At 45.3% G+C, this 18,832-nt stretch overlaps 1 protein-coding gene across 4 annotated transcripts in view; it reads right to left on the reverse strand.

Annotated features, from left to right (window-relative positions):
- Positions 1-18,832, reverse strand: part of LOC144484402 (uncharacterized) — a 529,373-nt gene that overhangs the window by 434,217 nt on the left and 76,324 nt on the right. The window lies entirely within an intron of this gene.

Genomic DNA, 18,832 nt, shown 5'->3' on the forward strand with positions numbered 1-18,832 from the left:
TACAGCCATCTTATCCACGTAACTGTCTAAACGCTTTTTAACAGACAAAATTGTACCTGTCTCTACTACTACCTCTGGCAGCTTGTTCCAGACACTCACCACCCTCTGAGTGAAACAAATTGTCCCTCTGGACACTTTTGTATCTCTCCCCTCTCACCTTAAACCTATGCCCTCTAGTTTTACCTTTGGGAAAAGATGTTGACTATCTAGCTGATCTATGCCCCTCATTATTTTATAGACCTCTATAAGGTCACCTCTCAGCCTCCGACACTCCAGAGAAAAAAATCCCAGTCTATCCAGCTCTCCTGATAACTCAAACCATCAAGTCCCATTGGAATCCTAGTAAATCTTTTCTGCACTCTTTTTTGTTTAATGATATCCTTTCTATAATAGGGTGACCAGAACTGTACACAGTATTCCAAGTGTGGCCTTACCAATGTCTTGTACAAATTCAACAAGACGTCCCAACTCCTGTATTCAATGTAGACGGCTTTTGAAATACCACAGCACACGAGGCCATGGATCAAGTGCTGGAAAATGCGAGCTAGCTGTTTGCTGGCTGGCACAGACAGGATCATTCTTTCTGAGCTGTCAGACTCTGAGCAACATACTCTCCTCCTGCTGACAGGGCTGTCCACGCATGCGCACCGCTGCACACTGCCCCCTCTCAAGATGGCGGCTGTTTAACCAGGGTCTGTAACGGCTGGAAGCAGTGTGATTCCGGACAACCGCGGGGCTGGCCTCGAGCTTCTTATTCGGGGTTTAATGCTTTCACTTGGTATTTATAAAGCTTTTCCGATCACCCCCCTGCGCCCTACGATCGCTCGGACACGCCGCTACCTTACCCGTTGCAGAGACAAGAAAGAAGCAACTTCCTTTCCCGAGCACTCCCAATGCGCATGCTCCAGACAAGGGGCAGTACTGCGCCTGCGCAGTGCTCTCGTGTTGATAGGAGACATTCACCGCCGCTAGCGATGCTGGGTAAACACCCCGCCATTGAACAGAACAAATAGTTTTTTGATTTGATTTATTATTCCCACATGTATTAGTATCCAGTGAAAAGTATTCTTTCTTGCGCTATATAGACAAAGCATATCATACATAGAGAAGGAAAGGAGAGGATGCAGAATGTAGTGTTACAGTCATAGCTAGGATGCAGAGAAGGATCAACTTAAGACAAGGTAGGCCTATTCAAAAGTCTGATGGCAGCAGGGAAGAAGCTGTTCTTGAGTCGGTTGGTATGTGACTGCAGACTTTTGTATCTTTTTCCTGACGGAAGAAGGTGGAAGAGAAGAGAATGTCCGGAGTGCGTGGGGCTATTAATTATGCTGGCTGCTTTGCCAGAAGTGTAGACAGAGTCAATGGATGGGAGACTGGTTTGCGTGATGGATTGAGCTTAATTCACGATCTTTGGTAGTTTCTTGTGGTCTTGGGCAGAGCAGGAGCCATGCCAAGCTGTAATGCAACCAGAAAGAATGACTTCTATGATGCATCTGTAAAAGTTGATGAGAGTCATAGCTGGCATGCCAAATTTCCTTAGTCTTCTGAGAAAGTAGAGGAGTTGGTGGGCTTTCTTCACTATAGTGTTGGACCAGGACAGGTTGGTGATCCGGACACCTAAAAACTTGAAGATCTCGACCCTTTCTACGTCGTCCCTGTTGCTGTAGACAGGGGCATATTCTCCTCTACACTTTCTGAAGTCAATGACAATCTTCTTCATTTTGTTGACATTGAGGGAGAGATTATTGTTGCCGCACCAGTTCACCAGATTCTCTATCTCATTCCGGTATTCTGTCTCATCATTGTTTGAGATCCGACCCACCATCCGGTGGTGTCGTCAGCAAACTTGAAAATCGAGTTGGAGGGAAATTTGACCACACAGTCACAGATGTATCAGAAGTGTAATAGGGGGCTGAGAACACAGCCTTGTGGGGCACCGGTGTTGAGGATGATCTTGGAGGAGGTGTTGTTGCCTATCATTACTAATTGTGGTCTATGGGTTTGGAAGTTCAGGATCCAATCGCAGAGGGAGGAGCCGAGGCCCAGGCCACAGAGTTTGGAGATGAGTTTTGTTGGAATAATGTTGTTGAAGGCTGAGCTGTCAATAAATAGGAGTCTGACATCGGTGTGTTTGTTATCTAGGTGTTCCAGGGTTAAGTGCATGGCCAGGGAGATGACGTCTGCTGTGGACCTGCTGCGGTGCGAGGCAAACTGTAGTGGATCCAGGCAGTCCGGGAGGCTGGAATTGATTCGTGCCATGACTAACCTTTCAAAGTATTTCATAATGATGGATATCAGAACCACTGGATGATAGTCATTAAGGCACACTGCTTGGCTTTTCTTTGGCTTTACTGTGGTTCATTAGCAAACTTGAAAATCGAGTTGGAGAGATTTCTCTTTGATTATAATGTGAAAAACGGGGCTGAAGGACCATTAATAAAATTAGGGAACATAGAAATTAAAATGCAAGGTCCATTATCCAAGTTCAAAGAAGGGGGCTTGGAACTGTCAGAAATCGAGAATCACCAAAACGGTGGAAATAATTCTAAACATCCATGATAGTCACAAATGAACTCACTAATATTTCGGCAGGTATGATTAACAAGTGAATCTCTACCTATACATGGGACAGTGGTTAGCACTGCTGCCTGACAGCACCAGGGGCCCAGGTTCAATTCCTGGCTTGGGTCACTGTCTGTGTGGAGTTTGCATGTTCTCCCTGTGTCTGCGTGGGTTTCCTCTGGGTGCTCTGGTTTCCTCCCACAGTCCAAAAGACGTGCTGATTAGGTGCATTGGCCATTCTAAATTCTCCCTCAGTGCACCTGAACAGGCGCTGGAGTGTGGCGACTAGGGGATTTTCACAGTAACTACATTGCAGTGTTGATGTTAGCCTACTTGTGACACTAATAAACAAACTTTAAACTTGAAACATTTAAACAGCGTCTCTCCCGTAAGAATATGCTGTCCATGCATGAAAGCCTTAATCTGGAGTGTGAACAGTTGGGAAAATAACAAAACGAGCTCACTAACGTGAAATATGTGAGTGGTCTCTCTCCAACAGCTGTTCTGTCAGTAAATGGGATGATCGAGTGCTTCTCTTCCCACATTCAGCTGCTGAGTGGTCAATCTGCTGTGTGACTGTATCATCTGTTCTGAGCTCAGACAGGGAATTCAGTCTTTTTCTACAGGAAATTACTTGCATTTTTATAGCACCTGAACAACAATCAAAACGTTTCAAAGGAGTGTTAACTGTCCCTATATTAAAATAGCTGATTGCTGACATTTTGATAGTCGTGTCTCCAATTTAATCCCAAAACATTGCTGTTATTCCCATATAATCAACACAGAAATGCACAGATTTTACCGACATAAATCAATGGCACTGAAAAATGGTGTAAAACATTCCGTAACAGTGTTGATTGTGAAACTGCAGACCCTTTGGCACCCTCAGCTAGGAAAACACAATAAATGCACTTTGTTTGTATATTCCATGTTTATTACATCGCACATGTATTTTAATCATTTTTTTAGCTAATTGTCTTCAAGACACATTTATTCCAGTACTATTAATGATCGATATTTCATGTCACCCAGTTTTTTTACTGCTCCAGCAGTCAACCAACCTCAGTCTTGTGTTCATGTGTCCTTTCTCACTGCTGTTTCTCTCACTGCTGTTTCCCCTATTGCTTTCTTCCCTAGACTATTTCTAAATCAATTTCCCATTGGCTTTATGTAGCACCATCCTGATCATACAGACAATGTTCCCAGAGTTGTTAAGGATGTAAGATGTTCCAAGCAGTATGATATATACGTTCTATCTGCTATATGTCAGCCAGGTTTGCCAGTCTCTCTGACCTTCTGAAGTTTGTTACTGTTCTCCTCACTGTTTCCTACATCTCCATTTTCCCCAGTCTCTGTCCTCCTGAAGTTTGTTATTAACCTCTCCATCTATATTTCCATTTCTTCTAATCTCTCTGTGTTCTCCTGAAGTTTTATTATCCTCCTCACTATTTCCCGTATATCTGAGTTTTGAATCCTGTGAAAAAATTGAAGTTCTGTCCTGTGTTCCAAGTCCAGGTATGAATATGTATCAATGAGAGCAATGGTGCCAACACTGAGCCCTGGGGGTCACACTGCTGAAAGCTTCCCTCCACTCTGAAAAACAAACTTCTCCTTTCTGGCCCTGAATGTATTTCATATCCTTGGAGGCCTATGACTCGTGGCGTGCCTCAGGGGTCGGTGTTGGGAGCCTTGTTATTCACCCAATACAGCAAGAAGCTACAAAAGGTTGTGAATGTAGCCCAATCCATCACGCAAACCAGCCTCCCATCCATGCCTACACTTCCCGCTGCCTTGGCAAGGCAGCAGCATAATTAAAGACCCCACGCACCACGGGCATACCCTCTTTGATTTGATTTGATCTTTTTTTGTCGCATGTATTAACATACAGTGAAAAGTATTGTTTCTTGCACGCTATACAGCCAAAGCATGCCGTTCATAGAGAAGGAAAGAAGAGGGTGCAGAATGTAGTGTTACGGTCATAGCTAGGGTGTAGAGAAAGATCAACTTAATGCAAGGTAAGTCCATTCAAAAGCCTGACAGCAGTGGGGAAGAAGCTGTTCTTGAGTCGGTTGGTACGTGACCTCAGACTTTTGTATCTTTTTCCCAAAGGAAGAAGGTGGAAGAGAGAATGTCTGCGATGCGTGGGGTCCTTAATTATGCTGGCTGCTTTGCCGAGGCAGCAGGAAGTGCAGACAGAGTCAATGGATGGGAGGCTGGTTTGCGTGATGGATTGGGCTACATTCACGACCTTTTGTAGTTCCTTGCGGTGTTGGGCAGAGCAGGAGCCATACCAAGCTGTGATACAGCAGAAAGAATGCTTTCTATGGTGCATCTGTTAAAGTTGGTGAGAGTCGTAGCTGACATGCCAAATTTCCTTAGTCTTCTGAGAAAGTAGAGGCGCTGGTGGGCTTTCTTAACTATAGTGTCAGCATGGGGGGACCAGGACAGATTGTTGGTGATCTGGACACCTAAAAACTTGAAGTTCTCGACCCTTTCTACTTCATCCCCATTGATGTAGAAAGGAGCATGTTTTCATTTACGCTTCCTGAAGTTGATGACAATCTCCTTTGTTTTGTTGAAATTGAGGGAGAGATTTTTGTTGCCGCACCAGTTCACCAGATTCTCTATCTCATTCCTGTACTCTGTCTTGTCATTGTTTGAGATCTATCCCACTACGGTGGTGTCATCATCAAACTTGAAAATTGAATTGGAGGGGAATTTTTCCGCACAGTCATAGGTGTATCAGGAGTATAGTAGGGGGCTGAGAACACAACCTTGTGGGGCACCAGTATTGAGGATGATCGTGGAGTAGGTGCTGTTGCCTATCCTTACTGATTGTGGTCTATGAGTTAGGAAGTTCAGGATCCAGTCGAAGAAGGAGGTGCCGAGGCCCAGGCCATGGAGTTTGGAGAGGAGTTTCTTGGGAATAATAGTGTTGAAGGCTGAGCTGTAGTCAATAAATAGGAGTCTGACATAGGTGTCCTTGTTATCTCTGTGTTCCAGGGTTGAGTGCAGGGCCAGGGAAATGGCATCTGCTGTGGACCTGTTGCAGTGGTAGGCAAACTGTAGTGGATCCAGGTAGTCTGGGAGGCTGGAATTGATTTGTGCCATGACTAACCTTTCAAAGCACTTGATAATGATGGATGTCAGAGCCACCGGCCGATAGTCATTAAGGCATGCTGCTTGATTTTTCTTAAGTACCGGGATTATGGTCATCTTCTTGAAGCAGATAGGGACCTCAGATTCTTGTAAAGAGAGGTTGAAGATGTCTGTGAATACCTCTGCCAGCTAATCCATGCATGATCTGAGTGCATTTCCGGGTACCCCACCTGGGTCAGTTGCTTTCCGTGGGTTGACCTTCAAGAAAGCTGCTCTGACATCTGAAGTGGTGACCCCAGATACAGGTTCATCCAGGGCTTCCAGGGTGGAGGGCATGCTCTCGCTGACCACTTTCTCAAAACGGACATAGAATGCATTGATCTCATCAGGGAGGGGTGCGTTGGAGCCGGCAATTTTACATGCCTTCATTTTGTAGACTGTTATGTCTTGCAGACCTTGCCATAATTGGGTTTGGTGTGGCTAGCCTGGGACTCTAACTTGGTCTGGTATTGTCTTTTGGCATCTTTGATGGATCTCCTTCGATCGTATCTGGCTTTCTTGTGTAGGTCAGTGTCCACCTTCCACCTTCTTCTGTCGGGAAAAAGATATAAAATCTTGAAGTCACATACCAACCGACTCAAGAACAGCTTCTTCTCTGCTGCCATCAGATTTTTGAATGGACTTACGTCGCACTAAGTTGATCTTTCTCTACACCCTAGCTATGACTGTAACACTACATTCTGCACTCTCTCCTTTCCTTCTCCATGAATGTTATGCTTTGTCTGTATAGCGCGCAAGAAACAATACTTTTCACTGTATATATTTGACAATAATAAATCCAATCAAATCAAAACAAATTTGGATGTGAATGTACAATGCATGGTTAGTAAGTTTGTGGATGATACTAAGTTCGGAGTATTATTGATAGTGAAGATGTACAATGTCAATGGCACCTGCTAGGTATTGTGCAATATATCTAATCCTATCAGATTAGAGCAGCAAGGATTAGGGCCAAGGGAATATTGGACTGCAGAGTTACAATAACATTAGATTTTTTTTTCTCCTTCTAACCTGTCTTAGAATTTCCTTCAATAACGAGACGATCACTATTTCCTTCAACAACTAGATGATCAATATGAGAGGATGAGCATTTCTGTAATTACAAAAGGAAAATTAGTGGCTGCAATTATCCTGAGATATTCTGCATTGTCTACTTTCTCCAAATGGGCCTGATAACATAGGGTGGGAACGGAATGTTTAATGTTAGTGTTTGTTGTTGTTTCTGTGCTGAATGTAAGATTCTGTTTCAGAGAAGAAGGTCGAATATTGGATGGTCAAGACTGCTCGTTGTCCTTGGAGGGTCATTTTTCCTGAAATTTCTTGAACTTTGTGGCTTTATCCCGAATATTAGACAGATGGGTGAGCGTTGTCCGCCCCAAAGGACAGTAAGTGTCCCGTGTGTATATTTGTGTGTGAGTAAGTGTATCCATGTGTGTATCATGGAGTAAATCTGCGTATATCCTCTGTGCATGTACCTGTTGATATACGTGGGTTTCTGTGCGTTGAGAAGATGTCCGTTTGTGTGTGACTGCGGGAGAGAGTGTGTGGGCCTCTGTGTTTAGCTGTGTGCTGCTTTTCATTAACTGTACTACAAGCCTTCCTCTCCAAACAAACAATGTGGTTCCTGAGAATTCCATGGAGTGATTTGAATGATGCAATTCGGAGATTCTCCATCCAGGGTGAAACCACAGGCTGCCCGTGTGCTGTGTGAAACCTGACATTGCAGAGATCCTATTTCTCCCAGAATAACCTGGTGTCTGCTGCTTTCCAGATCCCTTCCTTTCCGCTCATCTGTTTGAAGCCACAAACAGAAAGGTCCAGTTTTCTCCTGGAGTTTGACACAAAGCAGCTTTCACAATGATGCAGAGTTTCAGCCAATGAGGGAGATCCGGGCTCAGCCCCGCCTCTCATTCACTCTGATTGGTTGGAGGACCAGCCGCTCCCGCTCGGTCCTCCAGTCCCGCCCCCTCTTCCTATTGGTCCGGAGCTGCCGTCAATCAGTCCCTGGGCATTGTGTTGTGTGGAGCATGCGCAGTGTCATTGCTGTCCTTGGCGCTTGTTTGTCCCGGAGAAGCGGAGTCAGCGTTAGGCGGTGGCTGGGAGGATTTGGAAACACTTTGTGGATCCGCAAACCCTTCAGAATCATTGTCAGCTCCCTGGTTTGCAGCTGCGGGGCTTCTCCCTCCCTCCCTCCCGGGAACAGGCCCAGGTTAACGGCCCCATCCTGGCTCAGCCACTGGAGGATGGTTCACATCAGAGGATGGGGGAGGGGGACAATAAATAAGAGGTTACACTTTGGCCTCAAATCAATGAGGACTCTGATCTCTGGGAAGGAAGGAAACCCTGGGAGGAGGGCGGGAAGGATTCACAAACACCCGCTGGAGGCCCCAACACCCCCAATAAGACCCATTGGTTTTATTGTCAGTCTGCAGACAGGAGCTGGAGAACTGAACCCAGTAAGAAGTTTAACAACACCAGGTTAAAGTACAACAGGTTTATTTGGTCGCAAAAGCCACAAGCTTTCGGAGCGCTGCTCCTTCATCAGGTGAGTGGGAATTCTGTTCACAAACAGGGCATATAAAGACACAAACTCAATTTACAGAATAATGGTTGGAATGCGAATACTTACAGCTCATCAAGTCTTAAAACCACATCATGAACTGAACCCAGACAGAGGAGAGGGTGGGAGAAAACTGGGAGTGGAGGAAAGAAATGGTGGAGATGGGTTTGGATTTCAGCCCAGGGAGGAGGGAGAGTGTGTGGGACGGGGATTTACAGATTTGGGGGAACAAGAGAGGAAAAAATGTTCCAGAGAAACTGGAATTGTTCAGAATTTTTATCCAGTTCTGACAGTGATGACTTTTCTAAACTTTTTTACAGGATATTCGAAGTGAAGGAACGGCAGTCGGAAAACTCAAACCGGACATCACATCTGACAAAGTCATTCAGTTCCTTAGGAGCTGAATATCATCGGCCTTTGAATGTGGAAGGAGAAATATTTGTCTGTTCTGCCTGTGGGCAAAGAAATTTAACATCAGTGTGACTGGAAAAGCATCGGGACAAACACACACCCAAGTGAGAGTGTTCCAGCGAACTGACTGTGGAAAGATCTTTAACCAGTTACACAGCCTGAAGAAACATAACACTTTTCACAGCAGGGTGAAACTATATGTATGTTGTGTGTGTGGACCAGGCTTTAACTGATCATCCAACTTGGAGAAGCACAAGGACACCAGCACCATGGAGAAACCGTGGGAATGTGTGGATTGTGGGAAGGGATTCGGTTTCCCATCACAATTGGAAGTTCATCGGCGCAGTCACACTGGGGAGAGACCGTTCACCTGCTCCGTCTGTGGGAAGGGATTCACCCATTCATACAATCTTCTGACTCACCAACGGGTTCACACTGGGGAGAGGCCGTTCACCTGCCCTGTGTGTGGGAAGGGATTCACTCGCTCATCCCACATTGTGACACACCAACTTGTTCACACTGATGAGAGACTGTTTACATGTTCTGACTGTGAGAAGAGTTTTAAATGCAAAAAGGATCTGCTGACACACCAACGTATTCACACTGGGGAGAGACCGTTCACCTGCTCTGTGTGTGGGAAAGGATTCATTCAGTCACCCCACCTGCAGACACATCAACTTGTTCACTCTGATAACAAACTTTTTAATTGTTCTCACTGTGAGAAGAGCTTTAAAAATAAAAAGGATCTGCTGACGCACCAATATACTCGCACTGGGGAGAGGCCATTCACCTGCTGTGTGTGTGGGAAGGGATTCAGCCGCCCATCTGCCCTATTGAACCATCAGATAATTCACACTGGGGAGAGGCCCTTCACCTGCTCAGACTGTGGGAAGGGATTCATTAATTCATCCAACCTTCTGATTCACCAGCAGCTCCACACAGGGGATCGACCGTTCACCTGCTCTGAATGTGGGAAGGGATTCACCCGTTCATACAACCTTCTGACACACCAGCAGGTTCACAGTGAGGAGAGGCCATTCACTTGCTCCGTGTGTGGGAAGGGATTCACTCGTTCATCCAATCTATTGAATCACCAGCGAGTTCACACTGGAGAGAGGCCGTTCACCTGCTCTGTGTGTGGGAAGGGATTCAGTCAGTCATCCAACCTGCTGACACACCAGAAAGTTCACAGTGCGGAGAGGCCGTTTACCTGCTCTGTTTGTGGGAAGGGATTTTCTCATTTATCTGATCTTCTGAAACACCAGCGAGTTCACACTGGGGAGAGGCCGTTCACCTGTAATGTCTGTGGAAAGGGATTTATTCAGTCCTCCCACCTGCTAACACACCGGCGAGTTCACAAGGGACTGCAAGGTTTGGATTCTACTCTTATTGATGCTGGTAATCATATCCAGGACTGAATCGTGTTCACTCTGACAGTCTTCATCCGTTGAGGTTTAATGTTCTGAATAAATATGAAATATACCAGCTTTGTTTTTAAAATTGTTGTAGATTTTTGTCTTTCCCGCCTGACCCCACATCACCAGGCTGGAGCTCAGAAAGGACAAGGGGAGGATCATATGGCAAACAGGACGCAGTCCTTCAGGGTCACAGAGAGGGACAAACAGCACTTTGCTCTTCCTCATCTCTCTTCACGACAGCAAAGTACCCGTGTGGTTTAATCCTGAGATGTGCAAGAACCTCAGTCGCTCCCTTCCATGTTTCAGCGCTCCTAGACAGAAGTTCCTTTACAACTGTGTTTAGAGTCAGGAAGAACAACAGTGAATGCTGGAAGCATGCTGCTAAATCAGAGATTGGTGCAAAACTGGGATCTGTTCCTGACTGAGAGTGAAACGGCAGGATTAGATTTCCAGACTGAAAAAGCAGAAAAGTCAAAAATATTTCAATGTGTTTGTTTGTCAGTGACAGTTTATTGAACAGAAACCAGCTTAAAATAAATTGGTTAAAGTCTGCATTAAAGTAGCAGCTGGAGAGTTCAAAGGAACCTGTTATCTGCTGGGACAATTAGACAACAATTTGATTCCCAGATAAAAAGGAGCTACAGCGTGTCCAAGAATTCCCAGTTTTATTGATGTGGCTTCCCACACACTGTCCTTTTAAATAAACCTCACTGCTATCAACCTTTAACCATTATAAACAGAATAGAGAGAAGAGTGAAGCTGTGCCTGTCCCTTTAACTGGAAACTGAACAGCATCAAGCCCCAACTGTCCCTTTAAGAATGAATGATGTGTTCAGCTGAAGATTCCTATTGGTAGTTTTCTGGGTGATCTCCTTATTTTGGATTATTCTCAGTGATCCTCAGTTGTGTGAACCTCTTCTCACTCACTTAATATCTCTCCTCTCTGTCAGATACTCACTTAATATCTCTCCCCTCCGTCAGGTACTCACTTAATATCTCTCCTCTCTGTCAGATACTCAATATCTCTCCTCTCTGTCAGATACTCAATATCTCTCCTCTCTGTCAGATACTCAATATCTCTCCTCTCTGTCAGGTACTCACTTAATATCTCTCCTCTCTGTCAGATACTCAATATCTCTCCTCTCTGTCAGATACTCAATATCTCTCCTCTCTGTCAGATACTCACTTAATATCTCTCCTCTCTGTCAGATACTCAATATCTCTCCTCTCTGTCAGATACTCAATATCTCTCCTCTCTGTCAGGTACTCACTTAATATCTCTCCTCTGTCAGATACTGACTCACTTAACATCGCTCTCCTCTCAGACACTCATTTCACTTACCTTCCACCTCACCACTCAATTAAACACGCTCCTTTCACTCCCTTAACCTCTCTCTCAAATACTGTCTCAGTCACTTAACCTCTATCTTTCTCTCAGACACTCATTCATTTAACTTTTTTATGTCAGATAGTGCTGAAACTCACTTAATTTTTTTATTCTCAGGTTATCTCTCTCTAAAAAAGCACCAAACACCTTCAATCTCTCTTCTCTGTCTGAGACAACATCGAATTTACAGAGACTCAATCTTCTCTCTCTGTTTTTTTTATTCATATGTGGGACACAGGTGCCGCTGACTGGCCAGCATTTATTACCCATCCCTAGTTGCCCTTGTTTAGAGGGCAGCTGAGAGTCAACCACATTGCTGTGGCCCTGGAGTCACATGTAGACCAGACCGGGTAAAGACAGCAGATTTCCTTCCCTAAAGGACATTAGCGAACCAGATGGGTTTTTCTGACAATGGTTTCATGGTCATCACTCGATTCTTAATTCCAGATGTTTTGAATTGAATTCAAATTCCACCATCTGCCATGGCGGTATTCGAATCTGGGTCCCCAGAAAATTTGCTGAGTTTCTGCATTAACACCTAGCGATAATACCACGAGGCCATTGTCGCCCCACTTCTCTCTCCCACTTCCTCTGACAGGCCCTGACTCACTCTCATTTTCTGATCACCCTCTTTGGGGGAAACTCATTCCTTTCTATAATTTCCCCTCATCTCTCCCAGTGATGACCCTCAGTCCATCTCCCAATTCATTGACTGTTAAAAACCCAAATAATCTTTGTTTATTGTTTAACATGGGAATGGAGGTGAATGTAATGCTGAGAGCGGCAGCAATCTGTGTGGTTGTTCTTGATGCTGTCAGAGTGAGTTCACCCTCACAGACAGGAAGAATATTCACGGTGATAACATCTCAAACTGATGTCGCCTGTTTCACTCTCAGGAAATACAACTTCCTGTTTCTCTGCTGCCGGTTGCAAACCGCGCATCTCACTTCTGGGCAAAAAATAAATCCAGGGGCCACAATCTGGTGAGAACATGTATCAGTGCGGCCTATATCCATCCACAGAGACAGGGCAGAGTCACACAGGATCACATTGCAGTGACATTTACAAATGAGTCTGTTATTTCTGTTCAGAGTCTCCATTCCCGGATATAACGAGCTGTATTTGTGGATCAGTCACTGAGTTCCCTCTGCTCCCCATAGCCAGGAACTGATTGCCCGCTCCCTTATATTGTATATCATTCTCTCTGTATTGCTTGTTTCCTCTGTTTCTCAGCTTTTATCCCTGACCACCTCATCTTTCTGTTTTTTTAAATCTCTCTCAATGTTTCTGTCTTTCTGTCTCTCCTCTGGATCTCTCTCAGTCTCTGTGTTCCTATTTAATCGAGATGTTCAACATCATGAAGGGTTTCTGATTGATTATAGAAGGAAAAACAGGGAAAAAAGCAGAAAAACTCAGCAAGTCAGAGAGAAACAGTTAACATTTTGAGTCCATATGATTCTTCAGGGCAGGAAAAACATGGGTTTTTCTGTCTTAGATCAGGGTACGTGATGGGGAGGTTTAATAGAGACGTTTAAAATGACAAACGATTTATGATAGTGTCAATGGAGAGGAACTGTTTCCCAGAAGCAGGAGGGTCTGTCGATGGGGAGAATCTATTTCTCAGGTGCAGGAGGGTCTGTCGATGGAGAGAAACTTTCCCAGGTGCAGAAGGGTCTGTCGATGGAGAGAAACTTTCCCAGGTGCAGAAGGGTCTGTCGATGGGGAGAAACTTTCCCAGGTGCAGAAGGGTCTGTCGATGGAGAGAATCTATTTCTCAGGTATTGGAGGGTCTGTCGATAGGAAGAAACTGTTTCCCAGGTGCAGGAGAGTCTGTACACAGAGGGGATACAGAGATTTAACATAATTGACAACTTAACTGGAGAGGGTGATGAGGATGATTTTTTACACAATAATTTGATGCAATCTGGAATGTACAAACTGACAGGTGCTAGAAGCAGATTTCAAGTAAAGTTTATTAGTCACAAGTAAGGCTTACATTAACACTGCAATGAAGTTATGTGAAATTCCCCGTGTCGCCACAGTCCGGCGCCTGTTTGGGTCAATGCATCTAACTAGCACGTCTTTCAGAATGTGGGAGGAAACCGGAGCACCCGGAAAAACCCACGCAGACATGGGGAGAACGTGCAAACTCCACACAGTGACTCAAGCCGGGAATTGAACCCGGCGCTGTGAAGCAGCAGTGCTAACCACTGTGCCGCCGTGCTGCCCAGCCACCGTGCTGCCCAATTTAATAGTAAATTTCAAAGAGAATTGGATAAATACTTGCAGAGGGAATTTGGCAGAACGATGGTAAATGGGATTAATTGACAGTTCACTCGTCTTTGTGACATTCTGAATGTTTCTCTCCTGAGGTTTTAACATTTGATCTTTTCAGTCACAATGTGTCTCAAACAGAAGATCAAAATATTGGGTTTGATGAGCTGTCAGATCTGTTTCCCATGTGACTGTAACTCAAGAATTGCAGATAACCATGAGAAGGAACTGATTATTTTCAGTTCCTCTCACAGGTACACCTCAATATCAGAAATCTCTGGAGTTCCCCATGTCCTCATTATTCTCCCCTTGAGCATAACAGCTCTCAGTCAAGCAGGGTCAGTAACACATGTCTCTGCCATGATGTTTGCATTCCTATTTTACCACTCACCTCCCAGTGACACTCAGCATAACACACAAACCTCAAACTATCATTGCCCCCTTACATCTTGTCCTCCTCTTACAAGCAAATATTTGTTGGGCCTCTTGTCTCCCTTAATGTCAGGTTACCTGCAGGCAAAATGACCTCAGCGACACTGGAACCGATCTTTGTGATTATCATTGTTACACCAGATTCCAATCAGCCCCAGGACCTGCAGTTGTAAAATGCAGTAACATTTTAATATCAGGCATGTTATTGTCAAATAGTAAGTGGCAGAGTGACAAATAACAGAATTGGAATATATTATATCAATAGACCATGACTCACTCGCTATCAAATGAGACCCAAACTTTGGTTATGGTGCACGAGATATTGACTGCATTATCATTACATTGGATCCCCGGGCCTAGAATACCCGCCGCTAAAATGCCACCCTGACTACCTTCCATGGGAGTTCACCTCTGTTAGCCTGACAGCAGTTTACGTCCCACCCCACGCAGGCGTGAAGACGGCATTGGATGAAATATACACCACCACAAATAGCCTTGAGACGAGGCCTTGTCCTGAGGCCTTGTTCATCGTAGCCGAAACTTCAATCAGGCCAAGCTCAAGGGTGTTCTACCAAGGTACCTGCAACACATCTCCTGTTCCATCAGAGGCCCAAACATCCTAGACCACTGCTATACAAATATCAAAAATGCCTACTGCTCTATCACCAGTCCACACCTTGGAAAATCACGTCTGTGCTCCTGCTCCCAGCTTAAAAGCAAAAACTGAAATGGGAGAATCTGCCAAAGAAAGTCGTGCAATATTGGTCTGAGGAATCGGATGATCTCCTACTAGACTGCTTAGAGTCAGTAGATTGGTCAGTATTTAAAAACTCTGTGACCAGCCTGAATGAGTCCTCCACCACAGTAACTGACTCATTAGTAAGCGTGTAGAAGACTGCGTGCCAAAGAAGCAAATCCATGTGTTTCCCAACCAGAAACCATGGATGAACAGGGATATCCACTGTCTGCTGAAGTTTAGATCTGAGACGTTCATGTCAGGCGACACTGACCTATACAAGACAGCCAGATATGATCTATGAAGATCGATCAAAGATGCCAAAAGACAGTACCGGATCAAGCTAGAATCCTAGGCTATCCACATGGATTCCCGTCGACTATGGCAAGGTCTGCAAGACATAAAAGGCTACGAGATTAAGGCAGGTAAAATCACCGGCTCCAATGCACCCCTCCCCACTGAGCTCAACACATTCTATGCCCGTTGTGAGCAAGAGGTCAGCGAGAGCACACCCTCCATACCAGAAGCCTCGAATGATTCTGTATGTTAGGTCACCAGTGCAGACATCAGAGTCGCCTTCTCAAAAGTCAACCCATGGAAAGCAACTGGCCCAGACGGGGTACCCCAATGAGCACTGAGGTCCTGCGTGGAACAGCTGGCAAGGGTATTCACAGACATGTTCAACCTCTCATTACAACAATCTAAGGTCCCTACCTGCTTCAAGAAGAGGACCATCATCCCGATACCAAAGAAAAGTCAGGGCAGCGTGCCTTAATGACTATCATCCGGTGGCTCTGACAAACCATCTTTTTGTGATTCATGCACAAGGACACCCAGGTCCCTTTGCGCAGCAGCATGCTGCAATTTATTACCATTTAAATGCATGGTTGGGGACCCCGCGCACCCCCGACATTCTCTCTTCCACCTTCTTCCATCGGGAGGGGGATGCAGAGGTCTTGGGGTCGCGTGCCGACCGACTCGAGAGCAGCTTCTTCCCGTGCTGCTGTCGGACTTTTGGGTGGGCCTATCTTGCATTGGGTTGGTCTTTCTCTGCACCCTAGCTGTGGCTGTGGCACTGCATTCTGCGCTCTCTCATTTCCTTCTCTATGAACGGTATGTTTTGTCTTTATAGCGCAGAAGAAACAATACTTTTCATTGTATGCTAAAACATGTGACAATAAAAAAAAATAGTCCATTTTGCTGTTATTCCTACCAAAATGGATGACCTCACATTTACCAACATTGTACTCGATTTCTGTTGGCAAAATAGGTTGCATGCTTACTTTTTAATTATACAATGTTCAGAGCACTAAATTTGACACACAGAATCATAGAATCCCTATAGTGCAGAAGGAGGCCATTCGGCCCATCAAGCCTGCACCGACAACGATCCCATCCAGGCCCTATTCCTGTAATCTCATGCCCCAACATGAAAGGGGCAATTTATCATGGCTAATCCACCTAACCTGCACATCTTTGGACTGTGGGAGGAAACCCACGCAGACACGGGGAGAATGTGCAAACTCCACACAGTAACCTGAGGCTGGAATTGAACCCAGGTCCCTGGCGCTGTGAGGCAGCAGTGCTGACCACATGTGACCAATAACCAAGGACATGGCAGACATGACCAGTGTGTGAATTGCTGATGAATGGTCTTGTCCCTGTTGTTCCAATCTGTGTCCACAAAGGTACAATCCAATGGCAGAGCCATTGCCCAGCATTCACTGCGGGAGCTGCTGCGCAGGCGCACTGTTAGGTTGTGATTGGAGCATGCGCGGTGCGGGTGCTGCAGCTTGATGGAAGGGCGAGGCGGTCGTGTGGCTTTCGCAACGGGTGAAATAAAACACCCAGTGTGGATGGGGAACGGAGCCGGTGGGTGGAGAGATTTCATTACCACCGGACTCGGCTCGCAAAGTTCGAGTAAAAATCTAACGGTCCCCCATTTGGACCGAGACGGTTGTTCTCTCGGTGTCGGGCCGGGCTCGCCGGCCGCCATCTTTATAAGGGGCAATGTTCCGGCAAGGGCGCTGCCATCTTTATAGGGGGCAATACCAGCAGCAGGACAGAGCTTTATGCATTTCTATGTTAAAAGCAAAATTCTGTGAGTTCTAGAAATCTGAAATAAAAACCGAAAATGGTGGATTGCTAACCTGGACTGACAATAATGTATTTACAGGATACTCGGAGGAGAGAATTCACAATTCAAAACATTGTATCTAGATTCAGTCGATTCATCAAGATCATTGACCTTTGAATGTGTAAAGAAGCTGTTCTGTCTGTGGGAAATTATTTCAGCTATCAATGTGTCTGGTATTTGGATATAAGACTGATAATTTCAAAATCAAGATTCCGCTTGACTGGAAATCATGACAAAGTACTGCAGATGCTGAAATCTGATGAAGGGTCATCCTGACTCGAAAAGTTGGCTCTATTCTCTGTCCACAGATGCTGTCAGACCTGCTGAGAGTTTCCAGCAGTTTCTGCTTTTGTTGTGACTGGGAATCAATGTGGGTGAGCAGGCACTGAGGTCTTGGGGCTAACTGGACTTGCTGTCATAGAGTCACACAGCACAGAAAGAGGTCCTTCAGCCCATAAGTGAACAAGCGAGGAAAAGATGTTCCACAGCATCAGAATTGTCTATTTAGAATTTCTGTCCTGTACTTACGAGGATTCATTTTATAAACTCCTTTTACAGGCTATGAGAAAGGGAGGAATTCCAAACAAGAACATCAAACCAAACATGACATCCAACATCTACTCACTTGATTCATCAGCGCTTGAATATTGTGAACCTTTGAATGTGGAATGAGAAATGTTTCTCTGTTTCTGTCTGAGGATTTCAAACTGAAAGTTTTGAAACAATTGACTGGAAAAGCACCGAGTGAGAGTGTTCCAGTGAACTGACTGTGGAAAGAGCTTTAACCAGTTATACAGCCTGATAAAACATCACATCATTCACAGCAAGGAGAAACCATACAGTTTGGACAAGGTTTCAACTGATTGTCCAATCTGGAGAGTCACAAGGACACTGGCATCATGGAGAAACTGTGGAAATGTGGGGACTGTGGGAAGAGTTTCAATTACCCAAAGCTGAGAAAACGTTATCATTGTCACACTGGGGAGACACCATTCACCTGCTCTGTATGTGGGAAGCGATTCACTCAGTCATCCCATCTCACTGACCATCAACTTGTACACAGTGATCAGAGACCTTTTAAATGCTCTGATTGTGAGAAGAGGTTTAAAAGCAAGAAGCATCTGGTAGCACATCAGCTTGTCCACACTGGGGAGAGGCCGTTCCTCTGCTCTGTGTGTGGGAAGAGATTCAATCGGTCATCCCACCTTCTGACACATCAGCAAGTTCACACTGGGGAGAGACCATTCCTCTGCTCTGTGTGTGGTAAGGATTCATTCAGTCATCCCAACTTCTGAGACATCAGCGAGTTCACACTGGGGAGAGGCCATTTACCTGCTCTGAGTGTGGGAAGGGATTCAGTCAGTTGTCCGACCTTCTGGTACACCAGCGAGTTCACACTGGGGAGAGGCCATTCACCTGCTCTGTATGTCGGAACAGCTTTGCTCAGTCATCTACTCTTCAGAGACACCAACGAGTTCATACTGGAGAGAGGCCATTCACCTGCTCTGAGTGTGGGAAGGGATTCATTCAGTTATCCGACCTTCTGAGACACCAGCGAGTTCACAAATGATTGTAGAATTTGGCGTTTGTCATTGCTGCTTTTAGTGACATCCCGGACTGAACATGTGGCTGTGTAAGCTGAGGTGTGTAAGAAATGTGTCCCAGCCACGCTCTTCCATGATTCAGTGGTCCTGGAGGCAGAACAGAAACTCCTTTACAACTGGGTTTAGAGTCAGGAAGAACAACGGTGAATATT

The sequence above is a fragment of the Mustelus asterias genome, unplaced genomic scaffold (genome assembly GCF_964213995.1).
Source record: "Mustelus asterias unplaced genomic scaffold, sMusAst1.hap1.1 HAP1_SCAFFOLD_106, whole genome shotgun sequence".
Taxonomy (NCBI): Eukaryota; Metazoa; Chordata; class Chondrichthyes; order Carcharhiniformes; family Triakidae; genus Mustelus; species Mustelus asterias.